Raw genomic sequence first — 27,616 nt, forward strand, 5'->3', positions numbered from 1 at the left:
TATAAAAACATCTGCCAAGCAAGAATTTCTAACCTTCAGAAAATCAGGTTTTATTTTCAGAAAATTCCTAGAAGATATATATTAACTCCTAAAACAAACCTCAAGAGATTGTGGTAAAAAAAAAAAAAGTGGGCATGAATTTCAAGTATATTCAATTACAGGGCTTGAGAAAGATTGTGTGGCTGCCAGAGTGACAAAAGAGAATGAGAATAAGACAGGGAAGGACTCTCCCTAATCTGGAAGGCTTGGGGATAGAAGCATTTTGGATTTTAGATATTTTCACATTTGGGATATTTATATATACAAAGAGATGTTTAGAGGATAGTACCCAGAGCATACATAACATAAAATTTATGTATGTTTTATAATAGTCATGTTATGCACATATATTTAATAAATTTGTGCATGGAGAAACCTTCTTGGTATTGGATTGCCACCTGTGGCATCATATCAGGGCTCACAAAGCTTCAGAGTGTGCAGCAGGATCTATTGATTAGGGACATCCAACTGTACAGTAACATAGAGAATCAAAACCAAACTCAATGGTTGCTTTTCTTCTTCTTCTTCTTTTTTTTTTTTTAAATATCATTTTGTGTGTATGAGTGTTTTGTCTGTGTGTGTGTGTATGCACCACATGCATGCCTGGTACCAACAGAGGCCCAGGAAAAGTATTCGATTCCCTGGAGCTGGAGCTACAGCCAGTTGTGAGCAATGGTGTGTTGACTGGGCATTGAACCTGGATCCTCTGGAAGAGTAACAAGCGCTCTTATCCACTGAACTGTCTCCCCAGCCTCATGAGTGTCTTATTTCTAAGAGTCACAAAGGACAAGAGGAAGAGTTTACAAATCCCCTCACAAATGATTGGACACAAGGAATCATCTGAAGCGGAGCTCTCTGTGGGCCAACATGTACTTGGATGATGCTAGGGAAGAATGAGTTTCCCACATAGACTATCTCAGCACTGCCTGCTTGGTCTACTTGGATTATAACATTGCCCAAGTCTTATTAAACAACTTGTAGTTAGCAGTGGACAAGATCTGTGATGTAGTATCTCTGCCTGTGCCTCAAGAAATGGTGACAACAGATTATTGGTTATTTCAAAGGTGTTTTAAAACAGGATTATGCATGTCCATTGCATGCCACTATGAACCACTTCAAAGGGGAAAATGCGAAGACTCTGAAAGTAGGGTGCGAAGTGGGAACCTCAGCTTCTAAATGTGGGGGCATCTGAAAGTTTATGTCTATGCCCCTCTCTTGCTGTTTACAAGTGCAGTTGTTCCCCTGGCAGGTAGGATATCGAGAAGAAACAGAGCATCACCCTTGCTGGTTCCCTTCCTGTTGGAACATCTTTATACAAAATAACCAAGGATATGTGCTTTTAGCTAATTTATTCTCATACCACAGGTTGACCATTGTTTCTTTTCAAGAATCTTTGATTTTTTTTTTACTTAATTGTTCTCCACTTTATTTTTATTCTTTTTTATTATTAAGAATTTTCTATTCATTTTACATACCAACCACAGATCTCCCTCTCCTCCCTCCTCCTGATCCCCAGCCTTCCTCCTCTATCCCACTCCCCATTTCCACCTCCTCTAAGGCAAGACCTCCCATGGGGAGTCAGCAGAGTCTGATACACTCAGTTGAGGCAGGTCCAAGCCCCTCCCCCACCTGCATCAAGGCTGTGCAAGGTGTCTCACCAGAGGCAGTGGACTCCAAAAAGCCTGCTTATGCACCAGAGATGGATCCTGGTCCCACTGCCAAGGGGCCCCTTAAGCAGATCAAACTACAAAACTTCTTGCCTATGCACAGGGCCTAGTCCAGTCCCATGGAGACTCCACAGCTATTGGTTCATACTTCTTGAGTTTCCACTAGATTTTATTGTTTTTATTATTTTTATCTTTTTCTTTTATTGAAAATAGAGTCTTTTCTCATACAAAATGTGATGATTATAGTTTTCTCTCCTTCTACTCCTCGAAGTCTCCCCCATCCACTCCTTTCTGTTGCTCATTAGAAAAGAACAGCCTTCTAAGGGATAACAACCAAACATGACTAAATAAAATACAATAAGATGAAGCAAAAACTATCGTATTGAAGTTGGGCACAGCAATCCAACAGAAGGAAAAGAGTTCCAAGAACAGGCACAAGAGTCAGAGATGCACTCATTCTCACATTTAGGGGCCCCATAATACAATATCCCTTATATTCTCGGACTAATAGCTATAATATATATACAAGCGAATAGCCAATGGGGGGGGGCAGTGCCAATTCTCTCACTTTCATGACCTCAGGGCCAGCTCTCTCATCCTCCACAGGCAGTAAGAGGTAGGGGAGTGGGCAGGACACTTCTCGCTTGCCCACTCCACAGTATGGCAGATGAAGAGTGGGGCCAGATCTCCCACACATGATTTTGTCAGTGGAGTCATCTCTAGTACGCTGCCTGGGCTAGATGAGGAGTCCACTCTCCTGAGTGCTGCGGACAGTGAAGGGCAGGATCAACTCTCCCACTCTTGTGATCTCGGGACCAGCTCTTCCTGCCTGCAGTAGGTGGGGAGTGGCAAGAGGAGAGGGTGAGGAGCAAGGGGGTATCTCTCCCTCATCCACGCCACCATGTGACAATTGGTGGGGCTAGCTCTCTCACTCCTCTCATGTATTCAGGGCCAGCTCACCAGCACCCCACCAGCAGGGACAGCTCGAGTCAAAGGTTTTGTATCCTGCAGAGAATTTATTTATTTGTATTTTGTGTGTGTGAGTGTTTTGCCTGCATGCATGCCTGTGTACTATGTGTATGCCTGGAGCCCAGGAAGGCCAGGAGAGGACATTGAATTCCCTGGAACTGGAGTTTCAGATGGTTGTGAGCCACTATGTGAGCGTTCAGAATCAAACCAAAGTCCCCTGGAAGAGCAACAAGTGCTCTTAAAAACTCAACCATCTCTCTAGCTGCCAAATCTCTAATTTTTTAGTAAAGGATAGTATTTAGAGATATATATTGTGGACTGTTTGTAGCAGGTGCATGATACATTCACAACATTCACATTTCTATTTCTTTCTGAGCTTACTTATAGGACAGACATCTTTAAATCCATAAATAACTATTAGTGATCATAAAATTCATTTACACGAAGTTTGAGTTTAAAATTACTACACTTGAAAAAAATTTAAATTTAAGATATTTAAGATGCTAATAATATACCATTACATAAATATAAAAATACTTTTTTGGTCAAAAATCTATGTTCCAAGAGAAAAGTGGAGATTCATCAGTGTTACAAGTCCACAAAGCTCTTTAATGTCTGGGTTAGTAGAAGGTAATTGAATGCATACACCTGTTTCTGTATTCAATATGCTTCGAAATTTTTTGAATGAAATACATGGGGACAAAATAAGACAAGTATGGTAGCACTTATCTGTAATCTTGGCACTTAGAGGAGGTGGAGGCAGGAGGGTTCTGAGTTGAAGACAACCTTGTGTGGTGATATTGTGCTCCCCAATATATTGTGCACCCTAATAAACTTATCTGGGGTCAGAGAACAGAACAGCCACTAGATATAGAGGCCAGAAAATGGTGGCACACACACCTTTAATCCTAGCATTCAGGAGGCAGAGATCCGTCTGGATCTCTGTGAGTTCAAAGACACACTGGAAACAACCAGGCGTGGTGACACATGTCTTTAATCCCAGGAAGTAATGGTAAGAAGCAGAAAGGTATATAAGGTGTGAAAACCAGGAACTAGAGGCTGATTAAGCTTTTTGGCTTTTAGCAGCAGTTCAGCTGAGATCCATTTGGATGAGGACTCAAAGGCTTCCAGTCTGAGGAAACAGGATCAGCTGAGAAGTTGGCAAGGAACCTGTGGCTTGTTCTGCTTCTTTGATCTTCTATTGTGCACCCCAATATCTGGTTCCAGATTTGTTTTTATTAAGACCTTTCAACATTTGTACTACAACCCTGAAACTCGAATGGAGAACAGATCAAAAGAAAGCATGATGTCACATATATATTTAGAAAACACGCTGCTATTTTAATAGTATTTAAGAGTATTTGTGCTTTTGTATTTTTACGTGTATGAGTATTTGCCTTGACATATGCACGTGTGCTATGTTCACACCTTGTGAAAACAGAAGCTGGAAAAGTGTGTCTGATCCACTGGAAATGGAATGACTGATAAGGTTGTGAGCTACTATGTGGATACTGGGAACTGAATCTAGGTCCTCTGTGAGAACATCAAGTGATTTTAAGCATGGATCCATCTCTCTAACACCTTAATAGTATTCTTAAAGTCATTATACTATGATAGCTATGATTATAGACACTACTTTTGGCTCCCATGCAAAAAATCAGCCATAAGTGATATCCTAAAGTCTATTCACAATGAATTTTATATACACAGTTACATTAAAGCTCAATGATTTGTCTTGCATTTTGAATGCATCTTATATCTCTGAACAGTTTTTTTTGCACTGGCCTTTTAAATCATACAGGTTGACTGGCTTATTCTTATTTTTCTTTAAACATTAAAAAACGAGAAAGCCTGAAGCACTTATCAAAAAAAAAAACTAAACTAAAAATCAACTGTGAAAATGAGGCAGCCATTAAAAGAAAAGCAGAATCCACACTGTCTATGTCAAATGTGGCACACTGAATAGGACAAAGGGTCACTCCTTAATTTGTGGAACCAATACAGCACTATGACTGCTATGGGCATATGAATTGGTTACACCACATTCTGCGGTAAACTGCTATAGTTGCACAGCAAAGCACAACTTCTCTCAGATTGTAGGTTGCCTGCCCACAAAAAGGTGGGTATGTGAAGTTGCAGCTGGCTTTGGTGCTGGAAGTGGATGTGCTCTTGTTGTTTGAAGAACAGGTGTTTCTTCAAGTACAGACATTAGCAGAAACTGGGCTCCATCCAGACCTTTCCATACGTGAGTATGTAGCCGAAATTCCCAGCGTTCCTTGGAGTTTGATGGCCCCATTGAATGCTGAACATATGAACTGATTGTCATGCAACAAGAAATACCAGTATTGGTCTTTACTTGAGTGAGAAAAGTAATCTGTATATAAAAGAATCGGTCTGCTTCTGTTGTAATGTGAGCCTTAGCTGATGCAGTTAAGACAAGGGTGCCACACATGGTAAAGCATACTCTATGCTTATTCTGTGAATCACACAAGTCTTGATTTGAGAACAATTTGCTTAGAAAAAAAAAACTCCTCTGGGAACTTGACTGATTTCTAAGTCAGCGTAACATCTTTGACAAAGTGGTGAAGCTGTCTTTCCGAGGCTACAGTTATAGACAATGAAAGCTATTCCATCATAACATGAGGAGGGAAACTGGAAACAGTGGCCATGGTGTTAACAGCAAATAGAACTAGCCCTTTTGTAGATTAATAAAAGAGCTTTCTACATTTGATAATCTAAGGAATATATATGCTGCATCCTAACCTATTTTCTCATTTTTTATCCAATGATTTTGAGCCTACATGATTTCTCTATGTTTACTCAATCTTAGGAAGGTAGGTTTGGTAATATTCAACAATATCACCTTGAATCTACTTAGCATCTTCCTTCACTATTAAGAGCACCACAATGATGTCTTCTGTTTGCCCCTGAAGATTACTACATTTCTCTGTTCTAATAGTCAGCTATAGATGGGTTTTAACGGAAATTGTTAAACATTTGTGAGTCACTATAACAACCAAAGGTCAACTTTAACAATTAATATATAGGTAATAATCTGAAATTATTCAGTAAATAATATCCAGACACAGAAGTAAAAATCTTGCTCTTGAAATATTTTAATAAAATAAAATGGATATAGTGGATCTTATGTATCCTCAAATCAATAGAGAACACTTCATGTGTCAAGCAAATAGGTAGAAAAAATGCAGTAGAGAGAAAACCTTAATTAACTAAATAAATTGAATGTTAACTCAATTAGAGTAAAAATAATCTTTTGGGAAAATTAATCAGTGGCACTTAAGAGAAAATACATGAAAATAATTTTAGAAAATGTAAGGAAATAAAACTAAGATATAAGTTACATATAATGTGAATATAATATAACTTATGCCATGAAGCTGCTCACAAAAAATGAAGAAAAAATAAGAAGATATTGCAAAAAGAGAAACCAAAGAAACTTGTACAAAAATAAACAAACCTCTAGAATTGCTTAGAACAGGAACAACCAATGCTTTGTACCAGATGAAAAAATTCCATGTAATTAAGAATACAACAATAAAGTGGATGAAGAATCATGACATACACATCATAAGATAATCTACATAATGAATTACACTCTAAGAACATGAATAGACCTGACACACACAGTAACCAGGTAAAGAAGCAGACATAGCCACATATGTCTGTCCCAAGTCTGCTTGTGAATGAGGAGTATAGATCATCCTAAGGAAGAGTCCACACTCTCTTAAAGAGACCAGGACAGAATCCTGTGGGACCCACAAAGACAGGATACAACCACAGCTAAGTGACAAACACAGGCTAAACACTGCTCCAGCTACTGGGTCTCCGGGTAGAAAGAGACTAATAGTTCTCCTCTGAGGAGAAGCTCTGAGTGCTCACAAGACTGAAATCCAGTTGTGGGCTTTGGAGACACTGTGATTTCAGCAAGTGGTTCAGCAGTGGACAGCAATTATATTTTGGCAGGGTATCCTTTTTTTTGGAGGGAATCTATCTTTTAAAATTGAACTACCATGAGAGCCTGAGAAGGACAGCTGCAAGTCAAGGAGTTTAAATTTAACATGTCACAGCCCAAGACAAGAGACAGATCTGGGAAGCAGTCGAGAATAGTAAGGAGGCCAGCAGGGTCATCCTTCACAGTTATAGAACAAACAGTTCATAAATTTATATAGAGGCTCAAAAGACCAAAGGAAGGCAAAGCAATCTTGAATAAAAAATTATAGTAGGACATATCGCCATGCCAGATTTCCAGTTACATCACAGAGATATATTAATAAGAACAGCATGGTATTGACATTAAAAAAAACATGTAGAGGGTGAAGACATAAGTCTACTCAATTTGAGCTGTCTGATTTTTGACAAAAACCATTCAAACATACATTGGAGAAGATGATGTTAGAAAAAAAATGGATTTCAGCATGTAAAAAAGTAAAACTCGATCTTCATCTCTCACACTGAACAAAAATCAACCCCACATATAACGAGGACCTCAACATAAGACCAAATACCCTGAAATTACTAGATAAAATGTAAGGAGTTGTCTTTGTTGCTGTTCTATTGATGTGAAGAGACACATGTCCAAGGCAACTCATAAAATCAAGCATTTAATTGGAGGTTTGTTTATAGTTTGAGAGGGTTGGTCTATAGTTATGGCAGGAAGAAGATAGGTAGGGCCTTCAAGCAGTCACTGGGAGTTTTACAACCTTATCCGCAGATAGCAGGTAGGAAGAGGCACATTGGCCTGACAAACTTTGAACTCTCAAAACCCACTCCAGTGACATATCTCCTTCAACCAGGGCATATCAACTAATACTTTCCAAACAATTCCTTTAACTGGGCATCAAACATTCAAACATATGTGCCACTGGGGACTATTGTCATTCAAACCACAGCTTGTAGACACAAGTATGGACCTTCTGAATAGCACTCTTGTAGAGCACAGGAAACGGGACCAAAATTTGGAAACTTGTATCCCATCAAATTAAAAACCTTCTGCATAGCAAATGCAACTGTGAAGTGAGTGAAGAAGCAGTCTATATACTGGTATAAAATTTTTGCTGTATACATTTTTGACAGAATTAGTGTCAATAATATACAAAGAACTCAAAAAACTAAACATTGTCTTACATCTCAGAGTTCACAGCTGACCTGTAAAGACATTCCCACTGGTACAACAGTGGACTGAACATTATGGAAGTAACCAACTACTTATGGACTGGATTTAAGTCCTGCTCAACAAGATGAAACCCATACCCGGTACTATTCTTGGGCCCAAAACCTATGACTATGTAGGACATAGGTCGTAGGAGAAAACCTGCTAACTATTACTCTGCTAAATGGATATAGTAGTATACCAACTCTTAATGACTTACTGTTATACCCACAAATCAATACATCTTTCAACCCTTATTTGAGAAGCTTTCAAATGCAGTAGAAGGTTATTAACACAAAGACCCACAACACCAAGGTGCAGAGAGTAAGTGACATCAGAATGCTCGCCCCTAAAGGGAATATATACTGTACCCATCTCAAGACTGAGGGATCATTGTAGACAAGGGAGTGGAAAGAGTACAAGAGTAAGGGGCAGAGGGTGATTACAAGAAAACATCTGGACACAACAGGGATGCCACATTACTAAACTCACAGCAGTTGTGACAGCATCACAAAACCTGTGCAAGCCAAAGCTAGACCAAATCCCACCATAGAGAGGAGAGTTGAGCAATTCCAGCCCTAGCTGCAGAGTGATGTCAATTATTAGCTGCTAAGAAAGAAAGGGTCTATACATTCTAAGAGTGTAATCACTGTTGATCAGTCTCCAGTGGAAAACCAGGCATCCAAGAATATTTTGGAGAGCACAAATTTGTCTTCAAGTGTTTACAAAACAGGTGGGTCCATAGAGAACAGGGTAGATCTGGGAAGATTGGGGGGGAGTACATGTTATCAAAACAGGTTGAACAAAACTCAGAACTCTCAAAGAACTAATATTTAAAAAAAGAAAGCAAATGGCCACAGTGCTGATGAACAAAATTCATAACTCTCAAAGAACTAATATTTATAAAAAGAAAGCAAATGACCACAATGATGATGAATATGTGGGGAAAAGTCTTATAAACTGCTGGTAGGAAAGGAAACTGATATACCCATTGTATAACTCAGTTTGGATAGCCCTAAAAAAATCTAAAAATAAAGATACCACATGGACTGGGCTATCCCACTTCTTATATACTGGAAGGATTCTAAGTTAGCATTCCTCAGAGATGCTTACATACTCATGTTTATTGTTGAGCTACTTATAATAGCTGAGAAATGGAAATATCCTGGATTACCATCAACAAATGAATAGGTAAAGAAAATGTAAGTTTGGAGGGAGGAATGGGGAGGGGGAAATTATGTAATTATATTATAATCTCAAAAATAGAAGACATAATTAAAATTTAGGATTAGAGGGAAAGTCTGGATGGAGGAAAGAAAAAGAGGAAATGATTTAATTATATACTATAATCTCCAAAAGTAAAAAACTAATAAAAATCAAATGTGGTGTATAAACACATTTGTGTTTTATTTTTCATCTAGAAAGTGAAACCATGATATGTGTAGTGAAACCGGTGACCCCAGAGAACATTATCTAAATAAAAATAAACCAAACTTAGACAAATATTACACATTTTCTCCAGTATGTAGAATTTTTTTTTGGTGTGTGTGTGTGCATGTTTCTGTGTGTTCCTGTGTCCTGAAAGAAGAAAAGGATGCATGAAAGGCAAGTAAGGGAATTGCAAGGAGTTTGGAAGGGTGGAAAGAGAAGATAATAGAATAAATGTGGCCTAAAACAGAAGCGGAACTATTTGGGTGGAGGAAGGAGACCAGAAAAAGGGGAACGATGGGTGATGGTAGGGGAGGGGTATGACTGAGAACAAAACATAATGAATATATATGAGAGTGCCATAATGAAGGCCACAGTTTTATTCAAATTATAAATAAAAAGAATAATAAATACATAAAAATAACAACTGTTTTCTAATTTTATTCACATGAAATCCTTATATTTGTGAGAAAAGTATTTTTTTACTTTGACTTTGGTAATGTGGGTCCCTTAGTGATGTTTGCTATTACCGCCTAGCCTCAATATGGATTTGTTGTTTTCTGATGTAGACTTATCTGGTGAAGAAGAAATGTAATATATGGAAACCACCCAACTAATCCCAGAAGAATTAAAGTGCTAACACAAATTTATCATTGGATGCTGTCTCTCTACAGGTCCATTTCCTCATTGGCACATCAGATGATGATTTGTTAAGTGTAGAGTTGTGCTCTTGGGCCAACAAAGCAGCAGCATTACCACACCACTCATACAGTAACAGCACTTTCTCTCCTAATTTGAAGACCAGAATTCTGATTTCTCACTGTATAAAGGTATTTCAGAACTGTTGATATGTGGAAATGATTCTTACAAGTCTCCACTATAGATTATGGTACAAACATATCCTGCCAGTAACCAACAAACCCAAGCATCAAGTAGATAATTCCAATAACACCCAACCGTAGACATATGTATGAGAGATCACTTTATGCCTGGAGATCTTTTCCATTACAGAGTGAGCAAATCCTGAAGCAATAGGAGCTGTAGCAGCTGCAAATTCAGTGCATGCCAATCGGCAGTTGTTTGGGTACTGTGCAAATTATTAGCACTTGTACTATAGTTAGAAGCCAATTTTGCAAAAACCTAGGAAGCAATTTTATACTAACATGGATTTGAAAGCTGGAATAATGCTGGGAAGGCACACTGGGCCAACATTTGTATCAAACTGACACTTCAAATAAAAAGCATGTTGGAGAGATTAGATGTCACTTATGACTTAGAAACTCTAACCAGGCTTTGACATTGGAAGATAAAAGGAACTTTTCTCCTTTTACACAATTGGGTACATGAGCATGATAAGAAAAGTCTCAAAGAGGGAATTCGTCCAATAGTAGATGAGCAATATGCTCGTTGTGCACAATTTTTAAAACTGTGTAAGTTTAAACTGAAAAAGCAGTCAGTCATATTCCTCTCTCTTGGAAATAGTTATGGTTATTTTTACAAAGTTGAAATCATTCAGAGTGCTCATTCTCTATCCGTTTTTTTGTTTGTTTTTGTTCATGCAACTTTTAGTCATATTGATTTCCCTACATTTCCTGCTTTTCCTGTTTATTTATTTAGACTGACCTAGAACTTCAGATTTTTCTTTTGATCCTCCTACCACTATATCTTGAGTGACTACTTGAATTACAGGCATATGTTACCATGCCTAGCTATTATTATTTGCCTTAAAAATATACTTGGCTACTTTCTCTGGTTGCACATTGCAGTTAAACTACAGTTTAACCATCACTAGGTACTAGTGACCTGCTCTTTCATTCTTATTTCCAAAATGTGATAAATGTACCAATCTGATAAATGCTTACAATTCACTTTTTCCTGGAAGAAAAATTAATTATTGACTGGTGGAGTATTTTTTTTTTTAGCCTTGGCTGTCCTGGAACTTGCTTTGCAGACCTGGCTGGCCTCAAATTCATAGAGATATGCCTGCCTCTGCCTCCTGAGTGCTGGGATTAAAGGCATGAGTCACTGTACCCAGCAAGTGATAGAGTATATTAATTTTTAAGTTCTTGAAATATATTTTGGAACTGGTTTCCAGAAGATAATAAAAATTTCTTATAATGATTGTGAATTTTTTACTTTATTCACTGTTAAATCTGTTGTGAAGTAACAATCGATTGATAGAAAGTTCTTCCACTCTCTGACCTTGACACAAACAAAAGGGAGTTTCTTCTCCTATCTATATTCCCTCGGACTACTCCATGAAAGTCATATGATCACATCTGACTAGGATGAAGAACGTTCATCCAGCAATTTCTGGATAAATAGCCAATGCTTGGAATGGACTAGGATGAACTGGGATGGATTGGGATAGACTGGAATAGACTGGGATGTTGACACATTATAACAGGCAGTCATTTTGGAGCTGATGACTGGAATATTCTCCTTCCATGTCTGAAATGCTTATGTGTGCCAAGAAGCAGGTCCTTAGTGTCAGGGGCACCACTGAGCTGAGGGAAGCCTTGTATTCAACACACATTTAACTGGTATGGATTAAATGTGAAACACACCCCACAGGCTCCAAGTTTGAATAATTGGTTCCCATCTGGCTATGTTGTTTTGGGAGGTTATAGACTCTTTGGAACCTTTGGAGATGAGACCAGCCTCTATCTCTGGCTTGTACTACTCTGCTTCCTAGCTGGACGACATGGGAACTGTCACCTTGTGCTTCCTCTTCTGTGGTCAGTGTGGTTCTGGCTGCTGTTCCTTCCTCATCATGATAGGCTGAAATCCTGGGATCTGTGAGCCAAAATAAACTTTCTTCACATTGCTTCTGGTATTTCTTTGGTTACAATGACCTGTATGGTTGACAGGGATCAATCAACCAATCCCATTTTTCTTATTCTATAACACTTTCGTAAGAAACTCCTGAAATTATTTTTCTGTAATTTAGAATTTCAAGTAAAGTGATTATCTACAGATATGTTTATTACTTAGAGAACATACTTATTATGTATAGGGGTTTGAGTAAGAATCTCCTCCACGAGCTCAGGTATCTGAAGATTTAGTCCCCTTTTGGTGGTGCTGTTTGGATAGGTTAATGAGGTGTAGCCTTGCTACAGGAAGTATGTCACTATGGGCCCAGCTTTGAGAGTAAAAATGCCTCCACCACTCCCAGCTTGTTCTCTCAGAATCATGCTTGCTGTTCAAGTGAGCTTCTGGCTTCCTGTTCTGAAGTCATGCCTTTGCTCCCTATCATGGATTCTTTCCCCCTGGAACTGTAAACCCAAATAAACTCTTCCTTCTCTAAGTTGCCTTTTCCACAGTATTTTATCATAGCAATGGAAAAGTAACCAATGTAGCATGTAATAGTTTATAATATAGTTCATCTGGCCTCCTTCTCCATGAAATCTTTTTTAACCTGTAGGCCTGCTCTTTCAATCTACTTTTTCAAATTCTTCTGGAGCTAATTCTGCATCTGATAAATTATTTATTGATTGATTCTGTGCACATACATATATAGTGTTTCCCTGCCAAAGCCTCCAAAGCCTCCAAATATCTTTGTATGAGTTACATAAAAGGTACCTTTCCTACTGATGTATGCTGGGTAAAGCCAGAATAAACACAGGTGAACAGGGAGGCAGGCTCTACACAGCCCTGTTCAGTGATGAGCCCTCTTATGTCCCAGACACAGAGGCTGTGTGTAGCATCTGGAATTCGGACTGTGAAGGATAATGAGAAACAGATCTTCCATTTTCAACTTCTACTGTCTCCTAGTTCTCCTGGTTTTTCTTGGGCACCTTCTCTTGAACTTTCCAACTTACGCTTGGATATATTCCAGACCTCCTTCTTTTAAAGCCTGACCTTTGTTTCTTACCCAGTTCATGGCAGGATTAGGCAAACCCAATATATTAGAACATTTAAACCCTATTTATACTTTAGAACATCTGTGCACACCCTAACACCCGAAGAAAAGTTTCCATTGAACATATCCAAAGGTAAATCTAACAGCTTCATGGTGTAGAATCACCAGCAAGCAAGTTATATCAAATAAAACCTTTTTTTTTTTTTACAATATGCACCAACATTGGTATTTGAATCATAGATCTTGTCAGGTTTATGGTATGGAGGTTAGAGTGAAGCTGTATAGTTGGTTGCTCATGTGTAGCTCATGACTCATGGCCTGAAGCTGTTGCATTAAAATAAACTATAAAAAGACCTTAGGAGATCTCAGGAATAAGCCATTTTGAGGGAGGAGAGATGGCTCAATGTTTAAGAACATGTGTTGGTCTTGTAGAGGTCCCAGACTTTGTTGCCAGCAGCCACTTTAGGCAGCTCACAACAGCCTCTAACTCCATCTCCATGGGGTCTGATGTGCTGTTCTGGATTCTGTGGATACTACCCATACAAGCGCTGTGCACCACCACATATACTGATAATTTTTAAAAATGTAAAAACAAACAAAACAAGCCATTCTTTGCAAAATATAAGTGTATGTGGCCTAAACAAGCTCACAATATTGAGAATCAAAATGAAACACCAGAAGTGATAAATGTGTGGAGGTTCATGTTCCTGTAAACAACCTGTGAGTATTTAATTAATTTAAATAATGAATGAAAAACTGGCTACAGTCCTATAGCTTTCCAGGACCAGAGGAACACATTGCATTCTCTCCTTCCCTATAGTCTTCAGTAGCTGACTGGGGACACAACCCACTCAACTTGCCTGGATACATGCATTTCCCGACTCTGAAGCAGGTTTTTTTTTTTTTTTTTTTTTTGATATTCTGACAGTGCAACACTAAGGTTCCTTAGATTCTCTTCTAGGCTGTTGGGGGATATTCGATCACACTGTGAACCTCGAGTTTGCATTTGTGTTAATTAAATAAAATTTACCTTGGGTCAGGAGGCTGAGTTTGCAACTAGTTGACAGAAAGTAATCAGAGAGCATCAGAGAGCATCTGGATGAGATAGAGAGAAGCACCAGAAGTAGGGAGGGATTTGGAGTGCTGCATTTTTGTTTGTTTGTTTTTGTTGTTGCTGCTGTTGTTTGGCAGAATGGAAGGATCTCCCTTTTTGGAGATGCCAGTAGGAGAGAAGGTTAGCTAGTTGCTACTCAATCCCTCTGAGCTAGCAGATTTTCACCCCAGCCTTTGAATCTCAAGTCTTATTTAGAAGTAGAACAATAGAGATTTAGTTAGAGTTACCTTAGAAACAGCAGCAGAGCCAGTGACTGCTGGAACAGAATTCCAGCCAGGCTGTAGTCTAAGCAGCTGAGCTGCTGCCAGAGAAGCAGACCAGTAACTGTGGAGTTGAAATTGCTGGCTGAAATAGAAGTAAATTAAGGTGCAGCTACTGTGTTGAAGTTAAAACAACACTCGGCATTCATGTGTATGACTCACTAAAGAAATTGCTTTAGCCAGGGCATAAGAAAGCTGGAATCAGAAGAATCTGCTCCTATTTTTTCAAAATCTTCATGATATTTTTCCTGCCTAATGCTTCTGTTTTCCCAACACTAGCACATGCAAAATCTCTTTTTCAGTCCTTTGAGAGCTTATGAAAGATTGCTCCTATAGGCCTGCTGCTCAATAGTCACCTACTATTCCTGTAGATGCCAGGAATGACCTCCCTAGATATGGCTTCAGAGGGTGCTTCTGCTCATCATAGTGATCTGAGCATTTTGATTGGCTCTATATGAGTCCAATGTTTCTCCTGACAGAGGTGAAATAGGTGCTAGCTATTAGGTATAACCATCACTAGAAGGTATCCCAAAACGACATCAGCCTAGGGAGCAGGCTACCATGGGTGTGAATATATATCTAAGCCATGAAGAATGGGAAACTGTATAAGAGGAAGTGACGTGCATCCTTTAGGTGGATTTTGCAACAAAGATTTATACATTTGGGGTCTTCTCTGTGATAATGGCACAACCAGGGTAGAGCTTCAGTCCACTGCCTAGAGGCCGTAGAATTCCTGATTATCCTCCCAGAACTGCCTGTCAGTTTCCCCATGTTGCTGTTGGAGTTAGCTCTGAGACATTCCCCCTCTCACATATCTTTCCTTTCTTAAACTAGATAGAATTATCCTTTATAAATGTAAGCTGATCTTGTGGGTAGATTGCTTAAAGTTTGTATTAATATCTGAGATGTGTATTTGCAACTTTTATGGAGTACCATGTACCTGGACAGTCTGAGCAGCCAGTTTGAGAACTGGGCGGTACTGAGGATGGCAACAGGAAAAATGTGTGACTCTCTACCCATACTGCTGTGACTGGAACACAATGAGTACAAGGAACTTTATTCATCGGGACTTGGTACTTGGAAGGTGATGTCATCAGGAGGCGCCAAGAGGGTAGCCTGCACACTGAAGACCCTCATGATTTCAAGCAGGTGCCACTGTAAAGTTTTATTCACAGACTCTTTCTATTCTGTGCCTTCCACCTCATCCTGCCTGTCCCAGTGTTGTATCATCAATTGTAAATTTTAATTCTATTTCAGTATCCCTTGCTTAGGATTTTTATAACTTGAAATGCCCTTAAATACTCTCTTTAGAATCCTATCTACACTTAGAGACTCATTCTTGTGAGTTTTTAATCTTGTTTTCTGTCTGAAGGCTTTCCTTTATGGTTTTGAATGGGGGTACATCAGTTGCTCCTGTTATTCCCAATACCCAATATTTACTTACTACAGCCCTTACTGTGGGCTAGCTGTTCCTCTCTTCTTCATCACCTGGAATTCTTTGAGGATAATGCACACTTTCATTCATTGTTTCCACTTACTGAAAGATTCTGAGTGTTAAGGATCCCAGACCCATGGCTCCATTTCCTTTCTCATTCTCCACACCATAGTCTTATTTCAATGTGTGTGGCCCTAAGTCCTGGTTGTAATGGTTGTTGGAGATGCTAAACCACTTTCTCACCTTTGAAACACACAAGTAACATCTCTGACAACTTCATATCATCTTCACAGTGATCTAGAAGACATTTTATCTCAAACTTAGGGTGGCCAGGTCTCCTAATTTGTCCTGAAATTTCCTAACATTGACACTGATAAGACAGAGATGACTTTTAAGTCTCAGAAAAGTCAGTATGTTCAGTTTCCCTAAGTCTGTTTTAGGTCCCCCACTGGCAGGGAGTTCTATGCTTCAGTTTTTTAAATCTGTAAAGCATCACGACATGGGGGAGGGGGAGGAAATGCTCAGTAAATGCTTCTGGAGTGAATGGACTAACTGAAAAATATTGAGCAACAGCAAACAGACATGACTCAAGTGCTGATTCCATGGCACAGATTATGGGGGTGGTTTTCCCAGCAGCCTCCTGTGTACAGCTGGAGCCGAGGGACGCTTTCACCTAGAAGCAAACATTTCAATGTTAATGACTGGATGGGTATGATTCCCAGGAAAGGGAGAACACTGGTGCTGAGTAAGCTGTATATTTGTATCTGCTGCTTCCTGAGCAGAAAGCTAAGAGAACAACCAGGATGCTCTGGGGACACCGGCTCATCCTGTAACTGGCTCTGGCTTGACTGTTATTCATTTCTTGCCTTGCTATTGATTTCATTTATTTTCCTTTAGATTTGTGGCAATATAATTCCAACAGATAATTTCCTATTCAGCAGTGGTGCCTATAAACTATAAAATTCTCTATTTCCTTGTTGATTTTCTAGCTTTCTTGTCTGAGGCTATGTATTCAGTGCCACAGTATGTTATGTGAGAGGCTGAGGTTGGTTTCTTATGATGCTTGTGCTCATCTGCACACCAGTTATTTTATTTCAACCATTTGCCAGATAACTAAATATCAGCTGATGCCTATTCCACACAAGGAACTGCTCTTGGCTATGTCTCTTCCTGAAAATGAATGCTACAAGCTCCTAGTTCAGGTTGGGTTGGCAATCAGAGCAGAACCTGGTGGAAGGGAGTTCGCAAGGTCACATGGGAGAAACAAACCTCAGAAGAGAGAAATCATCCTGCAGAGGAGTGGGCAGAGTGAAGATCCAGGCATGAAAAGCTAGAGTGAAAATGAGGGAAGTTACTATGCTCAGGTCAGAGGGGTGGCAGTAGGTCTTGAAGGAAATTGGACAGGCTGAAAGATAGAGTACAGAGCCACCTGCTTATCCATGAGCAAGAAAGGGACCATGGCACCTAGCCCAGCCTGTTACAACCACATATTCTCGTGTCTGGGAGAAAGCTATTCACCAGACAACCTGGAAGAGTGCAGAAGGTACGGAGGATTTTCCACAAGTGATTTGATATTACTAAAATTTACTACATCACTCATTAAACTGGGTAAACATCACCCTCCCTTGGCTCAGATTTTACCATCATGAAATGCCTGATTTATTTATTTTTATGTGTTTGAATGGTTAGCTAGATGAATAGCTAGAGTGACACTGAATTTCAAAGGAGGGAGATTTTTTTTTTCTTGTTTAATTCCAGCAAGGGAAGACTTCATAGAAAAGTCCATGGGGTCATTGAAGAGGAAGATACTGGACTAGTAGCACTCAGTTTGGCTGTCCCAGTGATGGTTTTATCCACTAAAGATCCACAGAAGTAGGGCAGGGAGCTCAAGGGTATCACTCTTCAATAACTAGAAGCTTGTACTGTGTACATATATCAGTTACTTTTCTATCACTGTGATGAATGCCTGGAAGAAACAATTTAAAGGAGAGAAAATTTATTTTGTCTCAAGGTTTCAGAGGATTTAGTCCATTGTTTTCCGACTCTATTGCTTTTGGCACGAGATAAGAGAAAGTATTGTGGAAGAGAGTGGTTGAGCAGAGCTGCTCACCTTCATATCAGTCAGCAAGCAGAAAGAGAAGGTGAAAGATATAAGGAACACAGCCACCCTCAATACACTTCCACAAACTCCCTTACTCCTGTCATTCAGCACCAAATAGCCTACTTCCTATGAGCATGTCAGTGGAACAAACTGTCAGTGGATAGCATCCATTTGATCTAACCACTTCTCTGTAGTGCTGCTGCCCGAAGACCACATCTTCAATACATAAGCTTTTGGGAGTCATTTCAAATCTTAATTATAACAGTGCACATATTAGACATTCCACAAAGTGAGGACAAGCCTTTTCTGAAGGCTTGGTTGGTTGTGGGTGGAATCTGAATAAAGGACCTACCTAAATTTTACAACTCATCTGGAAAGGTAGGCCATGTCTTACATTTAAGAAATATAGCAGTTGTGATGTAGAGAGGAAGTGGAGTGGCTGTGGGGGTGGAGGTGGGAAGCAGGCACTTCTCTGGAAAAGTTAGTTGAGGTTTGTTGCTTCTTGGCCTGAATGATATAGAGCATCGTGGAGGATCATGATATGAGACAGAGCATCATGGAGAATCATGATTTGAGATAGAGCATCATGGAGAATCATGAAATGAGATACAACCTCATGCAGCAAAGTATGGGGAGAATAAGTCTCATCATGGGAGAGATGCTTCTGAATCACCTCTGACCACCAACTTGTGCTGTGTGTGTGTGTGTGTGTGTGTGTGTGTGTGTGTGTGTGTTGCATTTCTACTATCTAGATATTGAGGTTACATTGGCTTTGCTGAGATTTTGATAGATAATATCCTTATCTTAAAGTTAGTTGGCTATTGACTTTTATGCCATTTGCACACTTAATTCTCCTTCAACATGACTACACCTTTGGTCCACTATATCCATCAGTTCCTAGTGTGACTATTCAACCATTTAAGGCTGAAAACACAGAATAATTTTAATGTCTCTTAATTTGTATAGAATGTTTCTCATAATTACTCTATAAACAATATAGTACAATTACATTGTATGCATTATTACAAGGCAGGAGGTCTGTAGGTTTCATGTAAATATTATTCCATTTTATTGATAGGCTTGAACATCTATGATTTTTTGTGTCCCAAGGATCCTGAATCCAGAGTTTTGTGCATTCTAAGAGAAAATGGTCATAGTCTCATAAGTTATGGGGGAAAGTACCTGGATTTCTGGTGGACAGGGGACATTATTCTGCTTATAGCACATTTTAGTGATGGAAACTAGATGATTGGATCAACAAAGCAAGCAAAATGCACTCATTTATGTGTGTGCATGATTTCTGCATATACATAAATTCAGTAAAATATGTATTGATAGTAGCAAAGGTGATAATCTTAGGGAGAATGAAATAAGACACAACTCAAGACAAGTCTATTGGAAGAAGTGACTCCAAGAAAAAGACTGAGAAACAATATTTTCCAGTGCTAAGGCTCAGCCCTGTTCATGTTGTAAATGAAGAACACAACTGAAGAAACAGCGCTGCTGAGATGAGAATTCATGGGCCAACAAATTTGACTCTTTGTGGCTCTCATTGCTTCTTCTTAATAAAATTGCACAGCACTGTACAGTCACAACATTGTTTTGAGACTAGAAAGATGTAATGTCTATTGTCACTTGCTGATTCCTTGAGCTTAGAATAGTTTCTGCATCCAAAAAAACCTCAATAAATACTTGTTGAATCAAAGAATTCACATTGATTTTAGTGTTGATTCAACAGGGGCATTGTTGGAAATATTTTCAGATGTATTTCCATATATTTCCATATTCTCATTCTTTATTTTGCCTTGGAGGCTTCACTTCCATCCAAGCAGTGAGTTTTAGTGCTTTAGAGAAACATGACATACCTGCTAAATCAATAAATTCTTTTTTCCAGTTTGACTGTCAAAAATAGATTTTTTTTTTGGTTTAAATCTGTATTGAGATAATAAAGATTGTAAATCAGGCTTTGCAAGGACAAATAGAAGCTTCATTAAAATTAACTGTGAGAAAGAGAGAGAGAGAGAGAGAGAGAGAGAGAGAGAGAGAGAGAGAGAGAGAGAGACAGAGAGAGACAGAGAGACAGAGAGGCAGAGAGGAAGACGGAGAGAGAGGGGGAGAGAAAGACATTGAGATTTTCATGCTTTTTTTTTTAAAGTTATGCTGTAAAAGATTTAACCTTTTTTTTTTTAAATTTTTATTTTGCAATACAATTAAGTTCTACATATCAGCCACAGATTCCCTTGTTCTCCCCCCTCCCGTCCCCCTCACCTTCCCCCTAGCCCGCCCCCCATTCCAATCTCCTCCAGGGCAAAGCCTTCCCCACAGACTGAGATCAACCTGGTGGACTCAGTTCAGGTAGGTCCAGTCCCCTCCTCCCAGGCCGAGCCAAGCGACCCTGCATAGGCCCCAGGTTTCAAACAGCCGACTCATGCAGTGAGCACAGGACCCGGTGCCACTGCCTGGATGCCTCCCAAACAGATCAGGCCAATCAACTGTCTCACCCACTCAGAGGGCCTGATCCAGTTCTTAAAGCATGGACTGGAGTTATGTCTCTGTGGTAGAGCCTTTGCTGAACATTCATGCATCCAGGGTTCGACCTGTAGCACACCAATCCTTTTAAAACATCAAACCCAGAGGGTTTACATTGTAGTGTTGTTTTTCTAGATGTACAGAGGAAATGTACAAAAAGAAATTGGTCCATTTTGCCCAAGACATAGAAGTGTAGAGGAAGAGTAGTAGGAAGAAGAATAGAAGGCTGAGAAGGAGACAAAACAATTGGAGCAAGAAATCTTTTCAATCCAATCCCTCCAGACTTGAATGATGGTGGAGAGGAAGAAGACACAGATGATGCTGAAAATGCAGTTTTTCCTCTTTGTCTGAACCAAAATAGCTTTTAGCAATACATTTATTGACATTGTATGAAATGAAAAGCCTCAGGATTGCTGTCATGTTGGTGGGTGGATAGTGGGAATGACTTAGAACAACTCTTCTTAGAATGGTGCACATCAGTCTCCTTTAGTGAGCTTCAAGTCCTTTATAGCAGATCTCTTGACCCAATACAGAATTTCTGATTTAGAGACAAAAATTTATTGACGACCCCTTAGGTATGGAGGACTTGGGTATCTAGAGACCATACTGAAGCCATCACTAGTGGGGAAGAGTGCTGCCCCACACTCAGAATATAACGGACTGGCAACTTTGGAAGCAGGCAGGAAATGGAATCTGTGGCACAATTTCTAGAACTCCCTTTTCTGTGGGTATTATGCAAGAGACCTGGATATTCCCATATACACACTTGGAAGCTCCAATTTCAGCAGCAAAGCTTGGGGTCAGGATTAAGATGATTCTGCATGCAGAGGGTGTGATAGTGGATACTGAGGAAGGAAGAATCACCACTGTTCTTGTGGGAGCAGAAATATAAAAGATGTACTTTAACTAAAGAATCTAAGACTTAGGGAAGAACAATGTCATTTTGTAAACAAACCAAAGTTTCTGGGTTGGTACTAAAATTTATTTTAGTTCTTAAATAATATAGTGGATGGGATGTTTTGTGAAAGACAGGTTGTGGTTGAAATTTGAAAACTGAATGTTTTTCATCTGAATGTACATCGAGTACAATATATGTTAACAGTGTGTCTTACTAAGCATCTCTGTCTACCCTCAGACTGCAAGCTCTTTGAGAAAAGGAACATTGTCTGTCTTGTGCATTTGAGTAGGTACACAACAGATATTTGAGCAGTGAATTTATAAGGGAAAGAAGGACCAAAGATAAATGGCATTGACCAGCAGTGATACAAAAATATAAATAGGACACAACAATTAAATTATTTCCAAGTACATCCAGAAAGTTTGTATCATGTTAACAGTAAAGGTCAGAACGCAGTATGCTTGATATTCAAGGGGAAACTACACTGCAAAAAGCACTGTAATTAGCTGAAAATTTTACCCTATGAGGGTTTCACAGGCCCTGTTTATTTTCCTCTTTATGTTTTCAATAAATTCACCTTTTTACTGTTGTGCAAGTCCTTGATGAAAAAATGCTATGCAAGCCATTGCACACAATGAGCTACTGCTTTAAGGGATGCAACTATAAGCTGCAATGGCAAGATCACTGGGAGATGGAATTAGAACTTAAAGGCTATAGCAAACCATGACTGCGTGACACAAACTAAGACTGGTGAGGGCAAGCAAGGCTTCCAGACTTTCTCAGCATCATCTTCTCCAGCACCAAGGACTGGAATGTGGGAAGCTGACAGCCATAAGCAATCAAAGGAAAACTATTCTGTTAAAATTAATTTTATTTTTAAATTGTGAAGTTTTATCTTTAATTTCAAATTTTAACATTTTGAGAATTCCACACACGAATACATTGTATGTTACACCACTTTTATTTCTTCTCTCTCTCCATGAAAACTCTTCCCTTGTCCCCTCATCCCTCTGGAATACATGGCCTCTTCAATAGTTATTATTAATATATACATATGTACATATATAACATATGTAGTTACATATATGAAGAGTTACATCTATTTATATTTGTATCTGTATCTAAGTCTATTTATTGTTGTTCATAACTCATGTGTTTAGGGCTGACCATTTGTGATTGACTAACTTACTAAGGTGTTTGACACTGGAGAAAATAGATTCTCCTTCTCTTAGCAGCCTGTGGTTCTTCATCTAGGGGTAGGTCCTTGAAAAATTCCGTCTACTCATGCTGGCACATCAGCTGGTGTGGTCATTGTGAGGTGTTGTTTAGGAAATCACATTGCTGAGATTTCATTGGTGCAGCAACTGCCTTGTGTCTAGAAAACACCATTTCTTGCATTTCCACCCTGACTCTTACAGTCTTGTCACCCTTGTCTGGAAAGTTACCTGAGCCTTAGCTAGCTGTACAGGTTGTATTGCAGATGTAGAAACTGGGGTTAGACAGCCCACAGTCACTTATTATCTGTGTTGTGATTAGTTGTCGATCTCTGTAGTAGTCTTCATTTGCTGCAGAAAAAAAAATTGTTAAGGGAGTGAGAGCTATACTTATCTGGTGACATAAGGATAAATATTTAGAAGTAAGTTAGAAGCTATATTGATTCGGGAAAATAGCTGTAGTAAGACCTCCTACAGAGTCTATGGCCTTCCCAGTCATGGATAGTTGGCTAGGTAGATCAGTGGAGCAGAACAGGAGACTCAAATCTAATCACTTATAGTTGTAGTCATCTCAAACTTGACAAAGATATTAAACATAAACATACACATATTTAATGGTCCTGAAAAACTTGATGTGTGCATATATAAGATTTTTTTGAATCCATAGCTATTAACCAGCAGAAAAATCAGCTCCACATTTCCTTAACGTGAACATTTTTAGATATAAACATAGTCAGTACCCTACAAGATGTATGTACAGGAAAGGACTTTCTGAATAAGATGACATTTGCTCCTGAATTAAGGACAACAATGAATGGGACCTCATAAAATGGGTGAAAACAAAAAACAAACAAAACAACAACAAAATACTTCTGTATAGCAAAAAAAACAATGAATTTGGTGTAAAGGAAGCCTGAAGAATATGAGAGACTTTTTGTCATCTATATATGAAACAGAGGGTTAATATCAAGAATGTAGAAAAACACCAAAATACAAAGAATCAAGAAAACAAATGACCTAATGAAAAATGAGCTATGTATCTTTAAAGAGAACTCCTAATGGAATAAATAATAAGAAATATATTTTAAAGTATCTAATATCCTTAGCAGTAAGGAAAATACAAATTAAAACTACTTTGAGATTTTTTATCCCAGTAAGAACACCTAAGATTAAAAAAAAAAAGACAAGACATTCTGGTAAAGATTTAGGGAATAAGGAACTGTCATTCACTGTTGGTGGAAGTACAAACTGGGACTGTCTCTATAGATGTCAGTGTGGGGAATTCTTATAAAGCTAAACTCAGGTCTACTCAGCTGTAGAACTCATGGTATATACTTCAAAAGACTCCATATCCTACACATAGAAAGTTGTTGTGCTGTGTTCACCGTCCCTTTATTCACAATATTAAGAAAATGAATAGCCTAGATGACCATCAGCTGATGAATGGTAGTGGAAATGGGGTCCATATCCACAATGGAATTCTATTCAGCTATTAAGAAAAACGAAGTCATGAAGTTTACAGATAAATGGATGGAACTGGAAAATATTGTACTGAGTGAGCTAATCCAGACCCCAAAAAGACAAACATCATACATGGGCCTAGCTCAGAATCTTTAGATTTGAATTCATAACCTGGAGTAACCATACAAGCCGGGAAGGTAGGAAGGGACCATAGTATGAAGAAAAGAGAAGGAGCTCTAGAAAGGAGGGATAGTAGAGCATAGGTGCTGTGAACAGGGAAGGGGAAAATTGGGGGATGGGGGTGGCTTAACTGAGAGAGGGGAGGGTAAAGCTGAGGAAGGGGGAAGGACAAATAACACTAAGGCTATTTGGAAAAGCTATATGGAAACCTATTGTTTTACAAGCTTACATAAAAATACACTGTATCTCTCTCACACAGTCTCTGTTTCCCCCCGCCCTGTGTGTGTGTGTGTGTGTGTGTGTGTGTGTGTGTGTGTGTCTGTGTGTGTGCAGTTTAAATGGAGTTACAACATAAAGTATCGGACAAAAACTCCAGCGTTGATCAAGAGAAATCTTTTGAGTTGTTGGCCAGGGAGTGTTCAATAGACTTGTCAAACAATATAAGATATCATCATTGTCCTTTGTTGATTCACAGACCTTGAAGATACCACACACTCCAGACACAAGGTTTGGATTAATCGATCTGCAAATGATCTGGAAGCTTTCTCAAGAACTGGTGTTTATAGTATTGGAATGTGCTGTAAAAAGTGCCAAGCAAGAAAAGTAATCAGTAGTACACATCTGTAAAGCCTGCAAACCACAACAATGAATGGCCTGAGAAGATAACCCCAATGATGCAATAATGACACTTAGATCCTGAGAGTAACCAACAGCTGTATAATTGGACTCAAGTTCTCCTCAGCAGAAGGGAATTCACGCCTGATATTATAAACCTAGCCACCAGCTCCCTCTGGAAAGTCTTCAACTTACCATTTCAAAAATGGGTGAGGAGTTTCAGCACACATAGTACGGAAGGAAATGGCAACACAAACTCTTTGTGACATACTAATGGTTTCTTCTTTTTCCTGAAAGAAGATACTACACAATCATAAACACAGATACAGATGTACATTTACATATGAGTGTATATATGTAGATACAGGTTCAGTGAAATCCTGAGTATATGCTTTGTCTGACACAGGCACAGCCATATCAATGATCCCCAAAGTCTCAGCCCCATGAGAGTGGCAAAGACTTACACAAGCAAGGCTCAGAAGGATGGCAAAGCCTTTCTTGAGTCTGAGTTCAAATGTTGATAGTATATGCAGAAAATGTCCTCTGCAGTGTAGCTTCCTTGCCCCAAATATACCCTGAAGACTGCTCCCCCACAGAAAATGCTCTAAGATTAGCTTTTCCTGCTTCTTGATTCAGATGTATTCATTAAGTCTCAGTTCCTTGTTCAACTGTATGTTATAACCTCACTTCCCTGTTCAACTATATTTAATAGACATGCTGAACTTCTGGGTTGCTGTGGCAACCATCAGGGAGCCCAGCCCACCTTATCCTAATTTCTCTGTGTCCAGATGTCCATCCTTTCTTCATTCCCCTGCCACCACCTTTAGTCAGTCCCTAGAGCCATGCAGGACATGGAAGGCTTATACTGGTATGAGAAAGAAGTAGGCAAACCAATGTAGAAGTGAGTGTAGTTATAAATGTAGATGCAGATACATAGACAAAGATGTAACTGTAGGTATGGATAGAGGGATACCGATATCAATGTACTTGTGGAATTAGATGATGAAGTAAATGTGAAATTGGTAAAAGTGTAAATATAAAGGAGTCCAGATATATGTAGAAACACATGGAAATATAGGCATATTTGTGGGTATGGATGCAGATTATGTGTACATAGAGATATGGGTGCAGGTTTAGATGATGTAGAGGTAGGTGAATAGATATACATGTATTTATATAGGTATATTTGATATAAATACATAGAGGTGTAGATGAAAAAGATGTAGATATATAAGTAAATCTGGGCATCTTTGTAGAAGAGGTAAATTAGGCACTGATGTTAATGATACAAATGTATAGATTGAGATTATATAGCTACATATGTAGATAGAAAAATGATAGAAAGATACATAGGCATGTGCCTGTGTCTAACTTTTACATGCTTCTCTAGTCTCTTTCCCCTCCCATATTTCTCACATATTACATACTCTTTCTGTTTCATGCATGCACCATGCTCTTTAATGCCCTGTGCCTTTTCTTTATTCTGCCAGGAAACCCTTGTCTTCCTCAACATGATAGCTTTTTCAAGAGTTGGACCAGATATCACATTTTCTAGGAAACTTTCCTATACTCTTTCCATAATGGGTCTTTTTATTGATTCCCATGGTGCCCCTTCTTTTTCTGCACTGGTACTCATCACCTGGGGAGATCATTGTCTTCTGGATGAGGAATGTGGTTGGAAGGAGCTAAAGTCAAAGTATTTCTCAAACTGGGGTCTACTATTTTCTATGCTAATAGCTTATATCTGAGTACATTCTGGCATCTTAGTGCACCAAAGATTTTGTTTGCAATTGAGTTGGTGCTAAAAAATGTCTCCTCTGTCACAGTTAATGGGGGAAGCACCAGGGAAATCTGATTCATAAGCCATGTGTATTTACCTCGTGGAGGCCAGATGGCCTCATGGTGTGTGGTACTAATGAAATTTCACAGTCGCTCAGACAGACAGGAGAGATAGAAGACATGAGTCATGGCAGGGTGACTACCAAAACCGCATCCTCTGCCTTATTTATGTACTACTTAAGTTAAATTCTTGGTGCTGTGGTTTGAATAATATCTATAGACGTGTTCTATATTTCTATCTGCTGGAGAGTATGGGGAATTTACAGACTGTGTCTGTTGATGGTTAACAACAGCATAGCTAGTGAGACAGTGGCAGCCTCTCTTCCTCTTCTGCTAAAGTCAGGGCTGGTGATAAAGCTCATGAACTCTAGTCTAAAGGCTTGGGTGCAAATTCCTTATCTCCCATCACTCTCTGAGTGGCCTTGGGAAGATTTTCACAGCCTTTATGTATATTTATACATATACATAAATATTTTATTTTTGATTTAACACATAATATTGGTGAAATTATTAAGGCCACTCTACGTAGTTAAAAGGAAAGTTTATTAGTGGTGCAACTTACAAATGAAGGGATAGGTAGGTCACAAGGTCTGGGGAAGGTGTATGGCAGTCCAGTGGTGTTCTCTGGAGCTCTGCTTGGTCAACCTCCACTGTCCAGGGTCCAGGAACAAGAGAGAGCTGAGCTTCTTGATCTTGGGTCTTCAGGGCCCTCCCTTGGCCCTGCCTTGTAGGCATGATAGTTACCGAAGCCTCAATGGGGGTTGGAACTTCCAGACCAAAGCTGGAATGGCTACCCACTACACACACTCAGGGTACTTTATAATGTGTTTGACAC

Source organism: Peromyscus eremicus, chromosome 10 (genome assembly GCF_949786415.1).
Source record: "Peromyscus eremicus chromosome 10, PerEre_H2_v1, whole genome shotgun sequence".
Classification (NCBI taxonomy): domain Eukaryota; kingdom Metazoa; phylum Chordata; class Mammalia; order Rodentia; family Cricetidae; genus Peromyscus; species Peromyscus eremicus.